This window comes from Sarcophilus harrisii, chromosome 1, assembly GCF_902635505.1.
Source record: "Sarcophilus harrisii chromosome 1, mSarHar1.11, whole genome shotgun sequence".
NCBI classification, from domain to species: domain Eukaryota; kingdom Metazoa; phylum Chordata; class Mammalia; order Dasyuromorphia; family Dasyuridae; genus Sarcophilus; species Sarcophilus harrisii.
In genome coordinates this window covers 400,149,313-400,173,205 of record NC_045426.1, presented here as the reverse complement: position 1 = coordinate 400,173,205, position 23,893 = coordinate 400,149,313, and positions in this window count along the sequence as shown.

Sequence of the window (23,893 nt, the reverse complement as noted above, 5' to 3'; positions counted from 1 at the left end):
CTTGGAGAATCTACTAGGAGGCTCTTACACAAAATAAAGCAGTATTTACTACTCTGTCCTGGTTCAGAAGCCAGTGGATCAGTGGATTAACTTTGAGATCTCCAACCCAAACACGAAGGCAAATAGTTAGCCCCTGAACCTCAGTATAATGTGTGACTTGGCCATGTCCACTTGGCAAAGGAAAGAAGCCAACAACACTACGCCCAGGGCAGCATGAAGCCACTGTGTCTGCAAAGGAAACTTGAGACAGTCTTCCCTTTGCCCTAAGAGAAGACTCAAACTTTATAAAAGAGAAAAAAAAAAAAAAAGCAAAGAGAACTCTGACCATAAATAGCTATTATGGATACAAAGAAGAACAGACTTCAAATCCTTAGGACATTAAAGGCAAAACATCTCCAGGAGAAGCCTCAAAGAATGAAGTAAATTGGTCTTCATCTCATAAAGAGCTCTTGGAAGAATTCATAAAGTTAGAAGAAAAATGGAGAAAAGAAGTTAGAACTCTGAAAAAAGAAACACATAAATTATCTGAATAAAATCACAAAGATATGGTGTTGGGAAAATGGAAAAAAAAACAATTCATTGAAAAACAGAATTTGTAAAATGGGAAAAAATCCAATGAACAAAACAACTTATTTAAAATTCAGTTGGTCAAATGTAAAAAAAGAAAAATGGTAACTGAAGAAAAATATTTCACTAAAAATTAGAGTTGAACAAATAGAAGCAAATGTCTCAAGAATTAGTCAAACAAAATCAAAAAACTGAAAAAACCTAGAAGAAAATATAAAATACCTCATTGGAAAGACAGATCCAGAAGAAATGATATAAGAATTATTGAGCTATCTGAAACCACAATGAAAAAAGGAAATATATATAGAAAATTGCCAATGTTTAGCATAGATTGAATTACTTGACTTTGGGAAGGGAGGGAGAAAAAAAATTGAAACATAAGATTTTCTAAGGATGAATGTTGAAAAACATCTATGCATGCTTTGAAAATAAAAAAAGCTTTTAAAATAAAATTAAAATGTCATCTGCAACCCTTAAATAGAAAAGATAAAAGGATAGCAGTTGATAGCAGCTGATCACAGCATCATTTTTATTTGAACTCCTTTGAATATAAATATAAGAATGAGAAAATAAAACTAGATTATTAGGCATTTATTTAACACTTAAAGGTTTCAAAGTCTTTTTTATATAGTTTATCTTATTTTAATCTCCTGACAATCTCAGAAGCATGGATTCCATATTAAGGATATTTTTATTCTCTTTTCATATATGAGAAACTGAGGATTAAACTGGTAAAGTGAATAATAGTCATATAGCTCATAAATGTCAGTGGTAGGTGCTAATCATATTCTGATCTCCCTGACCCCATGTCTAACACTGTATTAAGTCAATTACTGTCTTCCTATAGAATATTCCACAAAATAATCAGGATAAAGTGATACTATTATACCTGGCTGTCTAACTCTTAAATGACTCTATTCTTATCATTTCTCCTATGATCAAATGTTTGTTTTATACACGATTAATCCAAAGAGATTACATATATTCCCTCTATACCCAGTCTTCCAAACTGGTATCCACTGCTTGACCTTCTGCAGACTTATGTCTACCTATATATCTGATGATTTATTTGGAATTTTAAGTCTGTCATTCAGCAGCTTTAGTGAACGTTGTACAGAAATATGTATGTTGCATTATTTAGAATGTTTACTGATAAGATTTTGATATTATCATAGACTCATCAGCTTAGGATCCAGTTTTAGTCCTATCTTCTTGAACGCTCATACTTCATGTAATGAAATTCTGATCTTTCTTTATGTTTATAGATTAGTCTATTTTAATGCCAAATCCTCGGGTTTCTTTGATCTGTTAAGTCATGGATATAAATGTCATAACCCAGGATAATAACCTATTTCAGGATAACCTATTTTATAGGTTTGAGGTTGAAATAATCTTTTGCACCAGTTATAATCATTTGGATAAGTGTTTTATGGTTAAATATAGGAAATTCATGAAGACTGATTGGACAAATAATCCCATTTTTACATTAACATCTATGACCATAATTCTTTTCTTAGGTCATTAGTTATACTGGGATTTTTACAATTTATTTGCCTAGATGCTAATAAAATAACTTTTATAGTTTTATGTTTTATGATTTTTATGATTTTTATTTTAGATGTTGTGAATTTCCTTCCTTTTCTCTCTCCTTACAACTGTCCTCTTTCTTTGTCTCTCTATCCTTGTGCCTTCTTTGGCTTACCCTAGGATAACAATTTCTTTTAAAATATGTCTGATAGGTAAATATACTTAAGAAGGAAAAGATCTTTCAATAATAGAAAATCATTCGGTCCAAACTACAGCCTGTAATTAGGAAATTTGCTTTGAGTTAAAGACATGGAGGGAAAATCAAGTCCATAGTATGATACTAGTTTTGAGATGTCAGTAGCTGGGATTAAATTATGCCAATTTATTATGTAACTATGCTGAATGTTAAGCACTTGGGGGAAACCCAAATTACTTAGGATGTCATATTTTTAATGATGAAATATTTTCTGAAGAACAAATATTGCTAAAAATCCATGCCCTGAACACTTCTAAAGTTACATTTCTCATAAAATCATCATTGCTAATGTCAGAAGTTTCCTACTGGGAATACTTTTTTTTCCAAGGATCTTTTATGTTTTGAAAGTATGATCAATATAGGAACCCATGAAATGAATCTTATTAATTTATTTTTCAATAATTGCTGAGTAAATTAATTCTGCTTAAGGGTGGATAGAGTGATAAATTCTAGAATCCCAGAAGATATTGGTAATTTTAGAATTTTGCATTCTACAGAAGTGTTAGAGAACTGGTACTTATTGATCTCCCTTAACCCTCAGGAACCAATTTTATATGAAGTCTTGGTATGTCTCTAATAAAGATGAGGGCAATATCTAGTATAACAGAATCACCAGAGCAGACATTAATTTTCTTTCATCTTTCTCATGCACCTCATATTATTTTCCCCTATGGCTTTAAATTATAGTCTATGAGATCATCTCTATATCTTTGTAAGGAGTAGGATAGAGATATAGCAATTACCATTGTGGCAGTCTTTTACTTTTGGACTAAGGTGAGCTTTAAGAGTCTCTTGAAGCTCTGAAGAATCAGATAAGTTTTGGAGTTTCAAAAAGCCCCGAAATTATGCTTAAGAAAATGGAATCTCAGTTGGCTCTCATGAGCAAGTGAATATATATATATATATATATATATATATATATATATATATATAAAATTGGAGATCACTAGTTTTTCATTCCTCACTTGCAGTCTTTATAGGATATATTGATAATAAAAGGATCTTTGAAACTATAAGTAGTACTGAAAAAAAAGAAACATATTGTTAATATGGAAGTGATTGTTTAAAAACAAGCCTTTTTCAACTTCCTGACTTTGCTTTCAGAAACTAAGAACAAGATCACTGTCCTTCTTGTCATCCTGCTTTATAATCCTGTCAACCTTGAGTGCCCTCTTTCCATCTTTCTTCATAGACAAGTCATGTTAAATTATGATTCTTCTTTTGCCAGGTTATGTTCAAAATTCATCAATTTGTCTGATCTATGCAACTCAAACTTTGATTTTATTATTTTTCCCTTCAAATACTCTTATCTCCCTACATCCATCATTTTTCTTCTTTTTTAAAGTTAATTTAAACACTGCTGCTGAAATCTTTGATTTGGGATGGAGAAATGACTTTATTCAGATCAGCTTTGGGACTTTCAGTCGTCTCTTTGTAACCATTAATGAAAAAGATAGGAAATAAATAAAATACTTGTTTGATGATGCCCATATCCTTCTTCAAGACTGTCCTTTATCATTTCATCTATTTTAGGACTCCATCTGGCCTTGTATTAGTTATGTTCTATACTATTGCTTCTTTTTGTTTTTGCTAATGAAGCTTAGCTCTTCTGAATCTTATCTCTTGAAGATTTGACTTCTCTTTTGCTTTTTAAGGTGACTGTTCAGATCACAAAGATTTTACAATCCAGTGTAGAAAACACCCAAATCTGACCTCTATCCCTTATATCTCCTCTGGTTTTCATGACATAGATGCTTGCTAGATACACAATACTTGCTAGATATGCCCCCTCTGAATATCCTAGAGGTATCTCAGAATCAACTCTTCCTCATTAGAACTCCTGTTCTTGAGCAGCTTCTCCTCTCAAATACTATATTTCTGGTAAAGGTACCTCCTAGTCACTCTAGTTTGCCATCTTTGATTCTTTAATCTTCTTTTTTTCATGTCAAATAAATTTCCAAATCTTGTCAATTTCATTTCCCTCTCATTCCTCACATGTCTTTTCCACTTTCATAGCTACTGCAATACTTCAGGTGATTTTACTTCTCACTAGGTAAGTTACGGGTCTCCCAGGTTTTCCTACTTTCAATATCACCTTCCTTCAATCCATTTTCTATGCAGCTATCAAAACAAACTTCTATAAGGTAATAGTCATATTATTCAAAAGGCTCAAAAAACTTCATTGGATCACTTCTGTCTTTAGAATAAAATAAAATCTCAGTTTCAAGTCTACTTTCTTTTTTTAATTTAATAGCCTTTTAATTTACAGGATATATACATGGGTAACTTTACAGCATTAACAATTGCCAAACCTCTTGTTCCAATTTTTCACCTCTTACCCCCCCACCCCCTCCCCTAGATGGCAGGATGACCAGTAGATGTTAAATATATTAAAATATAAATTAGATACACAATAAGTATACCTGACCAAAACGTTATTTTGCTGTAGAAAAAGAATCTCAAGTCTACTTTTTTAACGATAGTCACACATATTCAACATATATAGGACTGCTTGCCATCTAGGGGAGGGGGTGAAGGGAGAGAGAAGAAAAATCGGAACAGAAGCAAGTACAAGGGATAATGTAAAAAATTACCCTGGCATGGGCTCTGTCAGTAAAAAAGTTATTTTAATAAAAAATGAAAATTAAAAAAAAAAAAGATAATCACAGCAGCATGAATAGGCTACTCTACCTTTCCCTCTCTTGCCATGGGTTACCACCATCCAGTCAACAATTTTATGTTCCTTTCTTCCTGGATTTCCTTAATAAGTACAATCTTTCTCAAAAACATTGTTAAGAATATACATTTTGATGTCTCTGATATGGGATGATTTAGTATTCAAACTTATTTTCATTTAAATGATTTCCCAAGTAAAACTAATCCCAAATTATGTCTAATAAAACAGTTAAACATTTCCAGTAAAAAATTATACATTGTGTAAAAATACTTACATAATAAAAATTAAAATTCAGTGACAAAAAGGAGAAATATATTGGAATATTTGACATTTTTGTGGGATAGCAAAGCATCTTCTCTCATTATTCTTTGCCACTCCACCTATCCCCAAGTTCATAATTCAGACATCATTGATATGTGGGCATAAATACTTATCTACATGAACCATGCTCACAATTCAGGCCTCAAATATCATTTGAATATCTCTACCTATATGATAAATATTTGGATTGCACCTAGAGGCAGCAAATACTAAGGACAATTTCAAACTCATTTGATATTATGATATTGATTTTCCACATTCTGACTTAGTTAACTGATATTTGAATGTCTACTAATAGGAAAATAAAATTTAAATTAACTAAGTGAAATATATTTTTCTAAGAATTATTAGAATTAGAATTATTATAAAATTTCATTACACATTGGATTCAAATGATTTGTCTACATATAAATTATGGATACATTTTTGATTTATATTATTATTCCCTTCCTTAATTAATTATGTTATATATAATATAACATAATTATATAATATTACATATTATATAATTAATAATATAACTTATCATTTATATTAATTAATATAAATGATAAGTTATATTATTAATACCGTATTTTAGTTATATGCTAAAATTTTAAGTAGGGATTTGCATAATAATGAAATCCTTGAATTTACCTACCTGACTTGTTCTGAGTGCACATAACTGTGTGCGTGTGTATGTGTGTGTATTTGTGAGTTCAACTGAATGTCTAAGGTAAAAATAATTTTTCTTGGTTCTTAGAAGATAGAGGAAATCAGAAATATACTACTCAGAGTACTTGCACCTGTGGTAGCTTCTAAAGTGATCTTAATACCTGAAGAAGTACCAGAACAAAAAATAATTCAATTAAAATATTTTATTATAGTTACTATTAATTCTATTGATATAAATGAATTTTACATAATTACCAGCAGGTATTACAATTTTCCTTTGAAATTAATATTTTCATGTTATCTTTATATTCTGTGCCTTAGGGATAATTAAAATAATTGTTCATTGTATAGATTGACTTATCTTGGTTATCTGAGAAATTCTTCAATTCCATTCCTTCTTGTATTAAAAATCATTGTAATATTTCACATTATATCCTTTTCACCAACTATAGTTCAACAAAATCAAACTGTGAGTTCTCTCTCAAACTTTTTATTCCATTGCCTATCTTTCTATAAGCACATAAGCCACCTCTCCTATCCAGAAAGCACTGGCTTCAGGTTTATATTTCTGAATCCTTCTGTTCTTTGAAGCTCCATTCAGGTAGCTCCTTCCCCAGGATGCCTTCCAGAACTTTCTACTTGTTAGTGCTTTTCACCCTCCTCCCCATTTAACATTAATTTTATTCATGTGCTATCTTCCAATGTGGATGCCAGTTACTTGAAGGCAAAGAATGTTATATTTTTGTTTTTCAATCATCAGCTCCTAACTTAGTACTTTATATATATTTAATGGTTCATAAAAATTTCTTGGATTAAATTGATTTTCTGACCTTCAGATTGACATAGATTCTGAACTGCTTTGTAAAATCAAAGAGAGCAATCTGGTAAGATTTAACAGTGTTCATGAATTTTCTCTCTTTTGTAATAAAAAGTAGATATTTTCTACTCAGCAATAGTAACACTGACAACTTTTCTAATTTATTTGTACATTATTTAGCGATATAAATTGTTTACATTTGGGTTTGGTTGTTGGCATAATGATTTTTAATGCCATGGAACCTTGAGGAACAAAGGATTAACATTTGAACATTTGAACATTTGAAGGCAAGATCATGACTTGGAGTCTGAAGCCCAAGCATCCCTTCGCTATATCTTTTCCTCCTCTCTTCAATCATTCAATCAAATAAAAATAGGATAAACAAGCAGACTGCTAAAGTAGTAGTGGCTGCCTTCCAAGTTTCTGGTCAGAAAGATTACATTTAGAAAGAAGACTATGCTCAATTGTTAAGCAGCTACATTTATTTACCAATTAAGAACAAGCATTCTTTAAACTGCATGATTTGGCTAACATTTTAAAATGAAGAATGTTAAAGCCAGAAAACAAGGTCAATCTTAGAAAATGTGTAGGGTGTTGATTGAATTTGTTCACTAAACAAACTGATGAGCTATCTTTTGGGAAGAGGAGTCTGTTTAGATCCCAGACATTATTCCAAGCACTTACACATTAGACAGCTTAGGAATAGTATTGGCAGGACCACAAGAAAGTTCTTGAGAGGACTAACAACATCTTCTGTTATGCTTAACAGCATGCAGGTGCTGTTCCCTAAGAGGATTGGTCAGTTATATTCCTATGGGAGAGACTTTGTGAGAAAAACTATAATTTCTTCTGAGTCTATAAAAAGGGAAGTCATTTGCAAAACTAGTTTCTTTTTGTCCATTTCATCTAGTCTTCAATAGACTCAGCAGAGCTGGAAATCATGCTGAGTCCTCTGGAGTAAGAAGTGGGTTACCCCAGAGATATTATTAATTGCATCTTTGGTCTAAGGTTCATAGAAACTACTTTTAGCTAACACAGACTTTTAAAAAGAGCTCCAGTTTCTGGCCTTGGAGAGTTAGCAAAAGGTATAACTGTTCATGCAACTATTCAGAAGACAACATATACTAGACAAAGGAACTTTTCAGAAGACCTTTTATTGAAAGACAAGGTGTGATGACCGCATATTTTAAAATCAGCCAGAGTCAGGAATTCAGGTTAAGGGAAAATCTTCAATCTTTATTCTCAGTAGAGGTGAAGAAGGATCAGAGGTGAACAGGGATCAGAGGTGAAGGGGATCGCGATAGCAATGTGTGCAGCTGTGTCAAGAAGCCAGGCAGACAAGAAGCCAGCCAGCCAGCCATCTCTTCTGCTTCTCTCTCTGTCCCTCTGCCTCCACCCACCAAAATCGTCATTTCCTATACAACACATCAGGACTTGCACAAAGAGTAGGAGGAGGCCATTCTTTTTCCAAGCATATATTAATAGAATATGGTCCAATTACTATTTAGCCGCACGTGCTTGGGACCTCAGTGCATCAACTCGAGATTCAGCCCATTACAACAAGGTGAACAAAAAGTTTCTCTTTCACTTTAGTTGTAAGTAGAGTAATGACTGTTAAAACTTGTTTAGAATTTTATTAATTTGTAACAACTGCCTCTAGATTCCATGCCTGTGATGGGTGGAGGGGAGTATGAATAACAGGTACTTTCTTGGTTGGGTCAATTCTCCCTTCATCCATATTGAGCCAGTGACTCTAGAAGTTTCTTATAGATAATTTGCAGGGTATGTCTTTGCAAACATTTTCTCTTTGTGCTGACAGTTTAAGTCCCTTTTAATTAATCTTGAATAAAATTCTGTTTTACTAACACAGTATTTCTCAATGACACTTGAACCCATCACCTCTATAGTGTTCCTAACCTCCAACTTCATGAATTTACTGGCAAAATGATATTATAATATAGGTTTTTTTTTTTTTTGCTAGAAAGATAAAGTCTCTTCAATACTCATACATGTGCACATTCACACACGCAAAATATCTACTTCTTTACTGACTTTATGTTTGAGAGTTCTAGGAGCTAGTCTTCTATAAGGAAAGGAATTCTTAATATCCCTAGCTTTTTAGAAAAGAAAATAAACATCCACATCCCCCCCCAAGTAGCTGGAGAGCAGAGTCATAGCAAAGAATAATAAGATATCTGAATTTTGGACTATCATTTGTGTCATGGGTTAGAAGTAATTCAGTTGTACAGTTACAATTTGAAAAGGATGTGATACCTAGCAGTCCCAGTTGCATTCTTCTGAAAGGATACTTGCTTTCAGTGTTCAAGGTTGGATTATTGCATGAAATCCTTGGAAAGTGGTACTCAGTAATTGGAGAAAAAATACATTAAATTGTTTTTTATGTTCTATTGTGGATCAATTTACATTTCATTTTGCATAATTTCATATGTTAGACTTCTGGCCAAGATGGCGGCAAGGAGGCACACAGCTGTGTAAGCTCCGCATTTTCTCTCAGAATCCATCTCATTACAAGCCTCTGAATTAATGCCTGACTGAAAAAAAAAACTCACAAATAGTTACCAAGAGAAGACATCCTTGAGATTCGCCAGGAAAGGTCTGTTTTTGCTCGAGGGCGGGACGGTTTTAGATCGGGCACAGGCTGAGGGCAGTGGCAGCAGGAGCTCGGCAGGCAGCTCACAGCTGAGCAGACTGGAGGGGGTTGGGATGTGATCTCAGCCGTGTCTGCAGGGAGAGCTTAGCTACAGGATTGGATATTTTGCCCTGGCAGCAAGTCAGTAGCCCAGCAGAGAAGCTAAAAAACACCGGGGGTGAAGAATACAACCCCAAACAGCTGGAGTTCCTTCAGACCAGCCAGCCCTCCCCCACAGCGTCTCAGCTCGCTCTCAGAGTCTCAGAGCACAGGTGCAACACAGTCCTGCTAGTGCCTCCCTGCTGCCCCTGCAGTCTGTAGAGGAAGCTCGGTAATGTCACCCAGCCCCTCCCCCAAAAAGGCAGATTCCATTTGTTTTTTTTTTTTCCTTTTTTGTCTTTGCTAGTTTGTCTCTGATTCTTCTCTGACAAAATGAGCAAAAAGTTGAAAAGGACCTTAACGACTGACAGCTTTTATACAGACAGAGAGCAGACTCTAAACCCTGAAGAGACTAAAAACAGACTGTCCCCAGGTGAATCCCCATAGGAGGGGGTCATCTGTTCCTCAGCACAGATGAATCTTATAGAAGAAATTAAAAAGGCTCTCACAAGAGAGCTAGAAGAAAAATGGGAAAAGGAGAGGGAGGCTTTGCAAGAGAGACTGGAGAAGTCATTCCACTCATTTAACGACAGAGTGGATAAAGTAAACAAATCCTTGAAAAACAGGATTAGTGAACTGGAAACAGAAAATAGCTCGCTAAAGAATAAAATTGGCAAAATGGAAAAACATTCCATAGAACAAATTGGACAATTAGAAAAAGATATAAAAAAAGTGAGTGAAGAAAACACTTCATTGAAAATCAGAATAGAACAAATGGAATTGAATGACTCAAGGAGACAAGAAGAATCAGTCAAGCAAAACCAAAAAAACCAAACAATGGAGAAAAATGTGAAATATCTTCTGGGGAAAACAACAGACCTGGAAAACAGGTCTAGAAGAGATAATGTGAGAATTATTGGACTACCAGAAAAATACGATGAAAAAAGAGCCTGGACACTATTTTCCAGGAAATTATCAAAGAGAACTGCCCAGAAGTCATAGAAACAGAGGGTAAAATAGACATTGAAAGGATTCATTGATCACCCACTGAAAGGGATCCTAAAATCAAAACACCAAGAAATATAGTGGCCAAATGCCAGAACCCTCAAACAAAGGAAAAAATACTCCAAGCGGCTAGAAAAACCCAATTCAAATATAGAGGAGCCACAATAAGGATCACCCAAGATCTAGCAGCATCCACATTAAAAGATCGAAGGGCCTGGAATATGATATTCCGAAAGGCTAAGGAATTCAGTATGCAACCAAAAATACCTTACCCAGCCAGAATGACCATCTTTTTCCAGGGAAGAAGATGGTCATTCAATGAAATAAGTGAATTTCACCTATTTTTGGTGAAAAAAACAGAACTTAACAAGAAGTTTGATCTGCAAATATAGAACTCAAGAAAAACCTAAAAAGGTAAAAAGAAATCTTGGGAACTATATTTCTGCTGTAAAGATGTATAAAAAATACATGTATACCTTGTTCTAGAAATTAGAGGTGGAAAGGACATTGTTTCAGAAAAAGGGTAAAGTGGGGGTACTATATCTCACAAAGAGGCAAAGGAAACATTATATCTGAGAGAAAGAATGGAGGGGGATGAATATAGTGGGTTTTTTGCTGCCATAAGAATTGACTTTAAGAGAAAAAATTTTAGACATATTCAATGTATGGTGAAACTTCTCCCATCTCATTGAAAAGTGAGAAGGGAAAAGTGAAAAGGGAAGGAATAAGATAAGCAGAAGGGAATACGGAAACTGTGAGGGAAAGGAGTAAGGTAGGGGGAGGAACTCTAAGGTGGGGAGGAGGGATACTAAAAAGGGAGGGCTGTGAGAAGCAAGTGGTGCTCACAAGTTTAATACTGGGAAGGGGTAAGGGGGAAAGTAGGGAGAAAAGCATAAATAGGGGTTAACAAGATGGCAAGTAATACAGAATTGGTAATTTTAACCATAAATGTGAATGGGGTAAACTGCCCCATAAAGAGGAAGCGATTAGCAGAATGGATTAAAAGCCAGAATCCTACAATATGTTGTTTACAGGAAACCCACCTGAAGCAGGGAGATACATGCAGAATAAAGGTAAAAGGATGGAGCAAAATCTACTATGCTTCAGGAGAAGTCAAAAAAGCAGGGGTAGCCATCCTGATCTCAGATCAAGCAAAAACAAAAATTGATCTAATTAAAAGAGATAAGGAAGGACACTATATCTTGCTAAAGGGTAGCATAAATAATGAAGCAATATCAATATTAAACATATATGCACCAAGTGGTGTAGCATCTAAATTCTTAAAAGAGAAATTAAGAGAGCTGCAAGAAGAAATAGACAGCAAAACTATAATAGTGGGAGATCTCAACCTTGCACTCTCAGAATTAGATAAATCAAACCACAAAATAAATAAGAAAGAAGTCAAAGAGGTAAATAGAATACTAGAAAAGTTAGATATGATAGACCTCTGGAGAAAACGAAATGGAGACAGAAAGGAGTACACTTTCTTTTCAGCAGTTCATGGAACCTATACAAAAATAGACCATATATTAGGACATAAAAACCTGAAACTCAAAATGTAGTAAAGCAGAAATAGTAAATGCATCCTTTTCAGACCATGATGCAATAAAAATTACATTCAACAAAAAGCCAGGGGAGAGTAGACCAAAAAATAATTGGAAAGTAAATAATCTCATACTAAAGAATGATTGGGTGAAACAGCAAATCATAGACATAATTAATAACTTCAGCCAAGAAAATCACAATAATGAGACATCATACCAAAATGTGTGGGATGCAGCCAAAGCGGTAATAAGGGGAAATTTCATATCTCTAGAGGCCTACTTGCATAAAATAGAGAAAGAGAAGGTCAACGAATTGGGCTTGTAACTAAAAATGTTAGAAAAAGAACAAATCAAAAATCCCCAGTCAAACACTAAACTTGAAATTCTAAAAATAAAAGGAGAGATCAATAAAATTGAAAGTAAAAAAACAATTGAATTAATTAATAAAACTAAGAGTTGCTTCCATGAAAAAACGAACAAAATAGACAAACCCTTAGTAAAGCTGTTTAAAAAAAGGAAAGAGGAAAATCAAATTGTTAGTCTTAAAAATGAAAAGTGAGAACTCGCCACTAATGAAGAGGAAATTAGAGTAATAATTAGGAATTACTTTGCCCAAATTTATGGCAATAAATTCGACAACTTAAATGAAATGGAAGAATACCTTCAAAAATATAGCTTGCCAGATTAACAGAGGAAGAAGTAAATATCCTAAACAGCCCCATCTTAGAAAAAGAAATAGAATAAGCGATTAACCAACTTCCTAAGAAAAAGTCCCCAGGACCAGGTGGATTTACATGTGAATTCTACCAAACATTTAAAGAACAATTAACCCCAATGCTATATAAACTATTTGAAAAAATAGGGATTGAAGGAGTCCTACCAAACTCCTTTTGCGACACAGATATGGTACTGATACCTAAACCAGGTAGGCTGAAAACAGAGAAAGAAAATTATAGACCAATCTCCCTAATGAATATCGATGCTAAAATATTAAATAAAATATTACCAAAAAGATTACAGAAAATCATTCTCAGCATAATACACTATAACCAAGTAGGATTTATACCAGGAATGCAGGGCTGGTTCAGTATTAGGAAAACTATTAGCATAATTGACTATATCAATAAGCAAACTAACAAAAACCATATGATCAACTCAATAGATGCAGAAAAAGCATTTGAGAAATTCCAAATCCATTCCTAATAAAAACACTTGAGAGTATAAGAAGAAATGGACTTTTCCTTAACATAGTCAGGAGCATCTATTTAAAACCATCAGTAAGCATCATAGGCAATGGGGAAACCTGGAACCTTTCCCAGTAAGATCTGGAGTGAAGCAAGGTTGCCCACTGTCACCATTATTATTCAATATTGTATTAGAAACACTAGCCTCAGCAATAAGTGTCTAGAAAGAGATTAAAGGAATCAGAATAGGCAGTGAGGAAACCAAACTATCACTCTTTGCAGATGATATGATGGTATACTTAGAGAAACCCAGAGATTCTATGAAAAAGCTATTAGAAATAATCCATAACTTTAACAATGTTGCAGGTTATAAAATAAATCCCCATAAATCCTCAGCATTTTTATACATCACTAACAAAATCCAACAGCAAGAGATACAAAGAGAAATTCCATTGAGAATAACTAGCGACAGCATAAAATATTTGGGAATCTATATACCAAAGGAAAGTCAAAATTATATGAGCAAAATTACAAAAAAACTTTCCACACAAATAAAGTCAGACTTAAATAATTGGAAAAATACTAAGTGCTCTTGAATAGGTCGAGCGAATATAATAAAGATGACAATACTCCCTAAACTAATCTATTTATTTAGTGCTATACCAATCAGACTTCCAAGAAAATATTTTAATGATCTAGAAAAAATAACAACAAAATTCATATGGAATAATAAAAGGTCAAGAATCTCAAAAGAATTAATGAAAAAAATCAAATGAAGGTGGCCTAGCTATACCTGATCTAAAATTATATTATAAAGCAGCAGTCACCAAAACCATTTGTTATTGGCTAGGAAATAGATTAGTTGATCAGTGGAACAGGGTAGGTTCACAAGACAGAATAGTCAACCATAGCAATCTAGTGTTTGACAAACCCAAAGATCCTAACTTTTGGGATAAGAATTCATTATTTTACAAAAACTGCTGGGATAACTGGAAATTACTATGGCAGAAATTAGGCATGGACCCACACTTAACACCGTATACCAAGATAAGATCAAACTGGGTCCATGATTTAGACATAAAGAACGAGATTATAAATAAATTGGAGGAAGATAGGATAGTTTATGTCTCAGACTTGTGGAGGAGGAAGAAATTTGTGACTAAAGACGAACTAGAGACCATTATTGATCACAAAATAGAAAATTTTGATTACATCAAATTAAAAAGCTTCTGTACAAACAAAACTAATGTAAACAAGATTAGAAGGGAAGCAACAAACTGGGAAAACATCTTCACAGTTAAAGATTCTGATAAAGGCCTCATTTCCAAAATATATAGAGAATTGACTCTAATTTATAAGAAACCAAGCCATTCTCCAATTGATAAATGGTCAAAGGATATGAACAGACAATTTTCAGATGATGAAATTGAAATTATTACCACTCATATGAAAGAGTGTTCCAAATCATTATTAATCAGAGAAATGCAAATTAAGACAACTCTGAGATACCACTATACACCTGTCAGATTGGCTAAGATGACAGGAAAATAATGATGATTGTTGGAGGGGATGCGGGAAACCTGGAACACTGATACATTGTTGGTGGAGCTATGAACGAATCCAACCATTCTGGAGAGCAATCTGGATTTATGCCCAAAAAGTTATCAAACTGTGCATACCCTTTGATCCAGCAGTGTTTCTACTGGGCTTATACCCCAAGGAGATACTAAAGAAGAGAAAGGGACCAATATGTGCCAAAATGTTTGTGGCAGCCCTGTTTGTAGTGTCTAGAAGCTGGAAACTGAGTGGATGCCCATCAATTGGAGAATTGTTGGGTAAATTGTGGTATATGAATGTTATGGAATATTATTGTTCTGTAAGAAATGACCAGCAGGATGAATACAGAGAGGCTTGGAGAGAATTACATGAACTGATGCTAAGTGAAATGAGCAGAACCAAGAGATCATTATATATGTCAACAACAATACTGTATGAAGATGTAATCTGATGGAAGTGGATTTCTTTCACAAAGAGACCTAATTCAGTTTCAATTGATCAATGATGGACAGAAGCAGCTACACCCAAAGAAAAAACACTGGGAAATGAATGTAAACTGTTTGCATTTTTGTTTTTCTTCTCAGGTTATTTTTAACTTCTGAATCCAATTCTCCCTGTGCAACAAGAAAACTGTTTGGATCTGCACACATATATTGTATCTGGATATACTTTAATTTATTTAACATGTATAGGACTGCTTGCCATCTAGGGGAGGGGGTGGAGGGTGGGAGGGAAAAATCAGAACAGAAGTGAGTGCAAGGGATAATGTTGTAAAAAAATTACCCTGGCATATATTCTGTCAATAAAAAGTTACTATAATAAAAAAAATAATTTCATATGATATTAAGTAAAGGCTATCCTACTCCCTTTTTATTGATTGTGTGGCCTTTCAAGACACTCCACCTTTGGGAAAATGTAGAAAAAAAATTGTTTGTGGTATATTTTCAAATTTTTCTAGGTAATCACTATTTGAGAACAATGAGAGCCAAAGAATGGGGGAAAGGGAAGGTAGTGCACATATTATACACATAAATACACAATGGATATAACAAAAGAAAATAGATTGGTGTTAAATACAGAGTACAAATTATCTGCCCCCTACATTAAAATGTCAAGGTACAAATTGAGCCTCTACCACATCTTATATTGGTATAGAGACAGAACGTTGAATTTGAAGTTAGTGGTCCCAAGTTTAAATCCTATTTCTAATCCCTATTACTTGTGTGATTTTTGGCAAGTCTCAATAATTATAGGCCTTCATACTCCCCTATAAAATAAAGGAGTTAGAGTGTATGACACTTAAAGTCCCTTTTAGTTACAAAACTATAATGCTGTTATTTCTTCTGTCCCCCCAGGAAAATTGTAACTACTAAACTAATTCATTCTTAACTTCTTGAAAATATAATCTCAGGAATCACCTTCTAAGGAAGCTATAACTATTGCTTCTCCCTCAGTCCCATCATATTAACGTTCTCCTCATCAAATTATTCAAGTGTACATAACCATGTAAATATTTTAGTCCCCCGTGGAGGCATGTAAGCTCCCTTAGACAAGTAACTTTATTTCAATTTTCTCTCTTACAATGTCTTTGTATCCCAACCACCTAATTCTATATTGTCAGTGCTTACTAGATCATTTGTTGAATTGAATGTGTAAAAACTGGATCTTCTCTCTGTGAACCATACAAAATATAACATCTTACCAGTACTCAACATGTACAATAAATAAAATTTAGACTGGAGATTTGGAGCAAAGAAGTATACTTCCTAGGGCACAATTATACCTTTTCCATGAATATAAAGTGTTCAATATCCAAATTATGACTTTCTTTTTTCCCCCTTATTTAGGGGAAATTCATGTATTTAGTTTTAATACATATTACTTTAAGAATCATGTCAGGAGAGAAAAATCAGAACAAAAGAGAAAAAACATGGGAGAGGGAAAAAAAACAGAAAAAAGAAATGAATGTAACATGTTTATTATACATTCAATCTCTATAGTTCTTTTTTCTGGATGTAGATTGAATTTTCTATCCAAAGTCAATTGGAATGTCTTGGATCACTGAACCATTGAAAAGAACAAAATCTTTCATATTTGCTCATCAGATATTCTTGCTGTGATTGTGTACAGTGTATTTCAGGCTCTGCTTGTTTCCCTCAGCATCAGTTCATATAAACCTTTCCATGCCTTTCTAAAATCAGTTTTTTCTTCATTTTTACATACCTATTATGTTTGATTACCTTCATATACCCCAGCTTATACAGCCATTCCCCAATTGATGGGTATCTATTCATTTTCCAATTCATTGCTACCACAAAAAGATCTGCTACAATGATTTTTGCACATGTGGACCCTTTTCCCTCCTTTAAGATTTCCTTAGGATACAGTACTGCTAGATCAAAGGGTAAGCACAGTTTGATAGCCTTTTGAGAATAGTTCCAAGTTACTCTCCAGAATGGCTGAATCATTTCAAAAATCCACCAACAATGCATTAGTGTCCCACTTTTTCCACATCTCCTCCAACATTTATCATTATCTATCTTTTGCTGGCATCTTAGTCAATTTGAAAGGTATGAGATGGAATCTAAGAATTGTTATAATTTGCATTTCTCTAATCAATAGTGATTTAGAGCATTTTTTCATATGACTATGGCTTGAATTGCATCATCTGAACATTATTTGTTCATATCCTTTGACCATTTATCAACTGACTTGTATTCTTATAAATTTGATACAGTTCTTAAAATATTTTAGAAATGAGACTTTTATCAGAAACTTGGTTTCTATAAAAATTATTTCCTAGCTTTGTACTTTCCTCTTAATATTGTTCTGCTTGCTTTTGTTTCTGCAAAAATTTTAATTTAATGTAATCAAATATGTCAATTTTGTCTTTTATAATGTTCTCTAGTTCTTTTTGGTCATAAATTACCTCATTATCTAAAGATATGATAGGTAAAATTATCTCTGTCTCTTCAAATTTGCTTATTATCACCCTTTATACCCAAATCATACAACCATTTTGATCTTATTTTGATATGGTTGTGAGATGTAGACCTATGCAGGGTTTCTGACATTATTTTCCAGTTTTTCCAGCATTTTTTGTCAAATAGTGAGTTCTTATCTCAGAAACTGGGGGGTTTATTAAATACTTGATTATCACAAGCCTTGATTATTATGTTGTGTGTATCTAATCTATTCCTCTGATCCACCACTCTATTTCTTAGCCAGCACCAAATGATTTTGATGACTGATGCATTATAATATAGTTTTAGGTCTGGTACTAATAATCCACTATCCTTTGTATTTTTCATTAATTCCCTTGATATTTTTCAGTTTTTATTCTTCCAAATGAATTTTGTATTATTTTTCTAGTTTTATAAAATATTTTTACTGGTTGATTTGGATGGCATTGACAAAATAAACCAATTTAGCTAGAATTGTCATTTTTATTATATTAGCTTGGCCTATCCATGAGCAAATGACCTTTTTCCAATTACATAGATTTGACTGTTTTTATATGAGAAGTGTTTGGTAATTGTATCCATATTGTTCCTGGGTTGGTCTGGGCATTTAGACACTCAAATATTTTTTTGGTGTGTGTGTGTGTGTGTGTCTGTAGAGTTATTTCAATGTAATTTTTCTTTCTATCTCTTGCTGCTGGGCTTTATCAGTTATATATATATATATATATATATATATATATATATATATCATCAGCATTTATATATATATATATAAATATATATATATATAAATGCTGATGATTTGTGTGGGTTTATTTTATATCCTGTACCTTTCCTAAAGCTGTTACTTGTTCCAGTTAAGCTTTTAAGTGTTTTCTAGGATTGACAAAGTATATGATCATATCATCTGCAAAGAGTGATAATATTATTTCTGCATTTCCTATTCTAATTACTTTACTTTGTTATCCTTTCTTATTGCTAAAGTCAACAATTCTAGTAGAATGTTAATTAACAGTGGTGATAATGGGTATCCTTGGTTTACCCCTGATCTGATCAGGAATGCTTCCAGCACTCTTCATTACAAATAATGTTTGCTGTTGGTTTTAGGTAGATAATGGTACTTATTTTAAGAAAAGCTCCCTTTATCCCTATGTTTTCCACTGTTTTAAATAGAAATGGGTGCTGTACTTTGTCAAAACCTTTTTCTTCATTTATTGAGATTATCATGTAATTTCTGTTGGTTTTGTCATTGATGAGGTTGATTATGGTAATAGTTTTCCTGATATTGAACCAGCCTTGAATTCCTGGTATAAATACAAATTGGTCATGATCTATTATTCTGCTGGTAAATTGCTGTAACCATTTTGCTAACTTGTAAAAAAAAAATTTGCATTAGGGAAGATTGGATTGTAACTTTCTCTATTTCGATTCTTATTGATTTGGGTATCATTACCATATTTGAAGGAATTTGGCAGGACTCCTTCTTTACCTATTTTTCCAAATTCCAAATTTGAATTAATTGTCCATTATATTTCCGTTTTTCAATAAAGCTTTTTTTTTATTTTCAAAACATATGCATGGATAATTTGACAACAATGATCCATGAATAGACTTGTGTTTTAGATTTTCTCCTCCTTCCCCCTACTCCCTCTCCCAGATGGCAAGCAATTCAATATATGTTAAACATGTTAAAATATATACTAAATTCAATATGTATAAACATATTTATACAATTCTCTTGCTGCACAAGAAAAATAAGATTAAAAAAAGAAAGTAAATGAGGAAGAAAACAAAATGCAAGGAAACAAAAGCAAAAAAGAGTGAGAATGTTATGTTGTGATGCAATTCAGTTCCTGCAATTTCCTCTCTGGTGTAGATGGTTCTCTTCATTACATGAACATTGGAACTGGCATCAATCATCTCATTGTTGGAAAGAGTCACCTTCATCAGAATTGATCATCATACAATATTGATGTTGTTGTGTACAGTGATCTCCTGGTTCTGCTCATTTTTCTTAGCATTAGTTTATGTAAATCTCTCCAGGCCTGCTATAATTTCTAAAATCATTCTCCTGACCATTTCTTTTTTTATTATTATAGCTTTTTGTTTACAAGATATATGCATGGGTAATTTTTCAGCACTGACAATTTCAAGACCTTTTGTTCCAATTTTTCCCGTCCTTCTCCTCACCCTATTCCCCAGATAGCAGGTTGACCAATACATGTTACATATGTTGAAGTATAAGTTAAATACAATATATGTATATATGTCCAAACAGTTATTTTGCTGTACAAAAAGAATCGTACTTTGAAATACTGTACATTTAGCCTGTGAAGGAAATCAAAAGTGCAGGCAGACAAAAATAAAGGGATTGGGAATTCTACGTAGTGATTCATAGTCATCTCCCAGAGTTCTTTTGATGGGTGTAGCTGATTCAGTTCATTACTGTTCTATTGGAAGGGATTTGTTTCATCTCACTGTTGAAGAGGACCACGTCCATCAGAATTGATCATTATATAGTATTTTTTAATGTTCTTTGATAGTTTTTTAATAATTTTTTATTGACAGATATCATCATATAGTATTGTTGTTGAAGTATATAATGATCTCCTGGTCCTGCTCATTTCACTCAGCATCAGTTCATGTAAGTCTCTCCAGGCCTTTCTGAAATCATCCTGCTGGGCATTTCTTAAAAACAATAATCTTCCATAATATTCATATACCACAATTTATTTAGCCATTCTCTAATTGATAGGCATCCATTTAATTTCCAGTTTCTGGCCACTACAAAGAAGGCTACCACAAACATTTTTGCACATACGGGTCTCTTTCCCTTCTTTAAAACCTCTTTGAGATATAAGCCCAGTAGTAACATTGCTGGATCAAAGGAGTATGCACAGTTTGATAACTTTTTGAGCATAGTTCCAAATTGCTCTCCAGAATGGTTGGATGTATTCATAATTCCACCAACAATGTATCAGTGTCCCAGTTTTCCCACATCCCCTCCAACATTCCACATAATTTTTCCCTGTCATTGTAGCCAAAATCTGACACGTGTGTAGTGGTACTGGTTATCTTAATTTGCATTCTCTGAGTAATAATGACTTGGAGCATCTTTTCATATGGATAGAAATAGTTTCAATTTCTTCATCTGAGAATTATCTGTTCATATCCTTTGACAATTTATCATTTGGAGAATGGCTTGATTTCTTATAAATTAGAGTCAATTCTCTATATATTTTGGAAATGAGGCCTTTGACTGTAAAACTGTTTTATAAAATTTCTCCTTATTACCCACTTTGGCTTCATCCCACAAATTTTGATATGATGTCTCATCGTTGTCATTGTCTTGAGTGAAATTATTGTGTCTATAATTTGCTGTTTTACCCAATCTTTCTTTATGGTGAGATTATTTAGTTTCTAATTACTTTTTGGTCTGTTTACCCCTAATTTTTTGTTGAATGTAGTTTTTATTGAATCATGATCTGAAAAGAAAGTGTTTACTCTTTCTGCCTTTCTGCATTTAATTTTGAGGTCTTTATATAGGTTCCATGAATTGCTGAGAAGAAAGTGTACTCTTTTCTGTCACCATTCAGTTTTTTTCCAAAGGTCTATCATACCTAATTTTTCTAATATTGTATTTACCTCTTTAATTTCTTTCTTATTTCTTTTGTGGTTTGATTTATCTAATTCTCAGAGTGCAAAGTTGAGATCTCCCACTATTATAGTTTTGCTGTCTATTTCTTCTTGCAACTCTTACCTTTTCCTTTAGGAAGTTAGATGCTATACCACTTGGTGCATATATGTTTAGTATTGATATTGCTTCATTGTCTATGCTACCCTTTAGCAAGATATAGTTTCCTTCCTTATCTCTTTTAATTTTATTAATTTTTGCTTTTGCTTGATCGGAAATAAGGATGGTTACCCCTGCTTTTTTACTTCATCTGAAGCATAATAGATTCTGCTTCTGCCTTTTACCTTTATTCTGTATATATCTCCCTGCTTTAAATGAATTTCCTGTAAACAACATATTGTAGGGTTCTGGCTTTTGATCCACTCTGCTATCTGCCTCCACTTTATGGGAGAATTCATCCCATTCACATTTACAGTTAAAATTATTAATTCTGTATTTCCTACCATCTTATTATTCCCAGATTATATTTTTCTATTTCTTGTCTCCCCTTTCTCAGTTTTAAACTTATGGGCCCCACTTGCATCACACAGCTCTCCCTGTTTAGGATCCTTCCCACCTCTCTTTGAATCCCTTCCCCTCTCTTTTATCCTTCCCTTATTACTATTTTCCTTTTCCCTTTTCCTCTCCCATTTTTGAATGAGGTGAGAGAAGATTCTCTGTAAAAAAAATATGTCAATTGTTTTTTTTTACTTTGAGCCATCTCTGATGAGAGTAAGATTCACACAATGTTCCTCCCCCTTTCTAAATTCCTTTAGATATGATAGGCTTTCTTTGCCTCTTTGTGGGATGTAGTTTCTCTCTTTTTAATCTTCCTTTTTCCCTTTTTATGACACTATCCTCTTTCCATTTCTACTTCCCTTTTTATGTTATATCAGTAAAATCAAATTATACATGTAATCTTTATGTATATCCACAACAGCAATACAATTCTGAAGAGTTCCTTTTATCGTTTTCTGCTTCTCTTGAGTCCTATGGTTGGAGATCAAATTTTTTGTTTAGGTCTGGTTTTTTTCCTTAGAAACAAATGGAATTCATCTGTTTCATTAAATGTGCATCTTCTTCTATGAAAGAAAAATGCCCAGCTTAGCTGGGTAGTTTATTCTTGACTGCATTCCAAGTTCTTTTCCCTTTTGGAATATTGGCTTCCAGGCCTTTTGATACTTTAATGTGAAGGCAGCCAGATCTTGAGTGTTCCTTATTGTGGCACCTCAGTATTTTAATTGTTTTATCCTGGCTGCTTGTAATATTTTTTGCTTAGTCTGATAGTTCTGAAATTTGGTCACAATATTCTCTGGAGTTTTTATTTTAGGGTCTTTTTCAGAAGGTGTTCGATGAATTCTTTCAATGCCTATTTTACCATCTGATTCTATTACATCTGGACAGTTCTCTTTGATGATTTCCTGTAAAATAATATCTAGGCTTTTTTTTCATCATAGTTTTTGGGAAGTCCAATAATCCTCAGATTATCTCTCCTAGATCTATTTTCCAGGTTTCCAAGTAGATATTTAACATTTTTTTTTCTAATTTTTCTTTTTTTTTTTTTTTTTGGTTTTGCTTGACTGATTCGTGATGTCTTGATGAATCATTCATTTCTATTTGTTCAGCTCTGATTTTTAATGAGTTATTTTCTTCATTACCTTTTTTTACTTCTTTTTGTATATGTCCAGTTGAGTTTTTAAATGAGTTGTTTTGCTCTATGGATTTTTTTCCACTTAACTAATTTAAGTGGGTTATTTTCTTTTTCCAATTCACAAAACCTACTTTCTTGTGAGCTCTTTATCTTTTCCAATTCACAAATGCTACTTTCCTGGGATTTTTTTACCTTTTCTAATTCACAAATTCTGTTCCCTGCACTTCCTGGGAGTTCTTTACTTTTTCCAATTCACATTTTAGGAAGTTACTCTCTTGCATAGATTCTCTTTCCTTTCCCCCTTTTTCTTCTAGCTCTCTTTTAAGATTTTTAATAGTCTCTTCTAGGAGAGATTTGTGTGATAGGCACCAGGTTACATCCCTCTTTACAGTTTTGCCTGGAGACTGATTGCTATTAGTCTCCTCAGGGTTGAAAACTTGCTTTCTTTCTGTATAGAAGCTATCAATCGTCCTTTTGATTTTTTTAAATCATTTTTTAAAAGCCTGTAGGGTCTGCCTTCAGGGCAATTCAGCTTCCTCTGCAGAACAGGGATAGGTATATGGACAGTAGCTATCCTGTAAATGGGCTGCAAAGAGCAGCGAGGTATGGGTGTGGCCTGGGAAAAAGTTCCCTAACGGAAATGACTCAGACCTAGATATTACAGGGCCAAGCTGGGAAAGTGCCCAGTGAAGAACCCCTCTGTGCAGATTAGTGACTGCCCTGGGACTAGAGGCTGAACAGTAAAAGT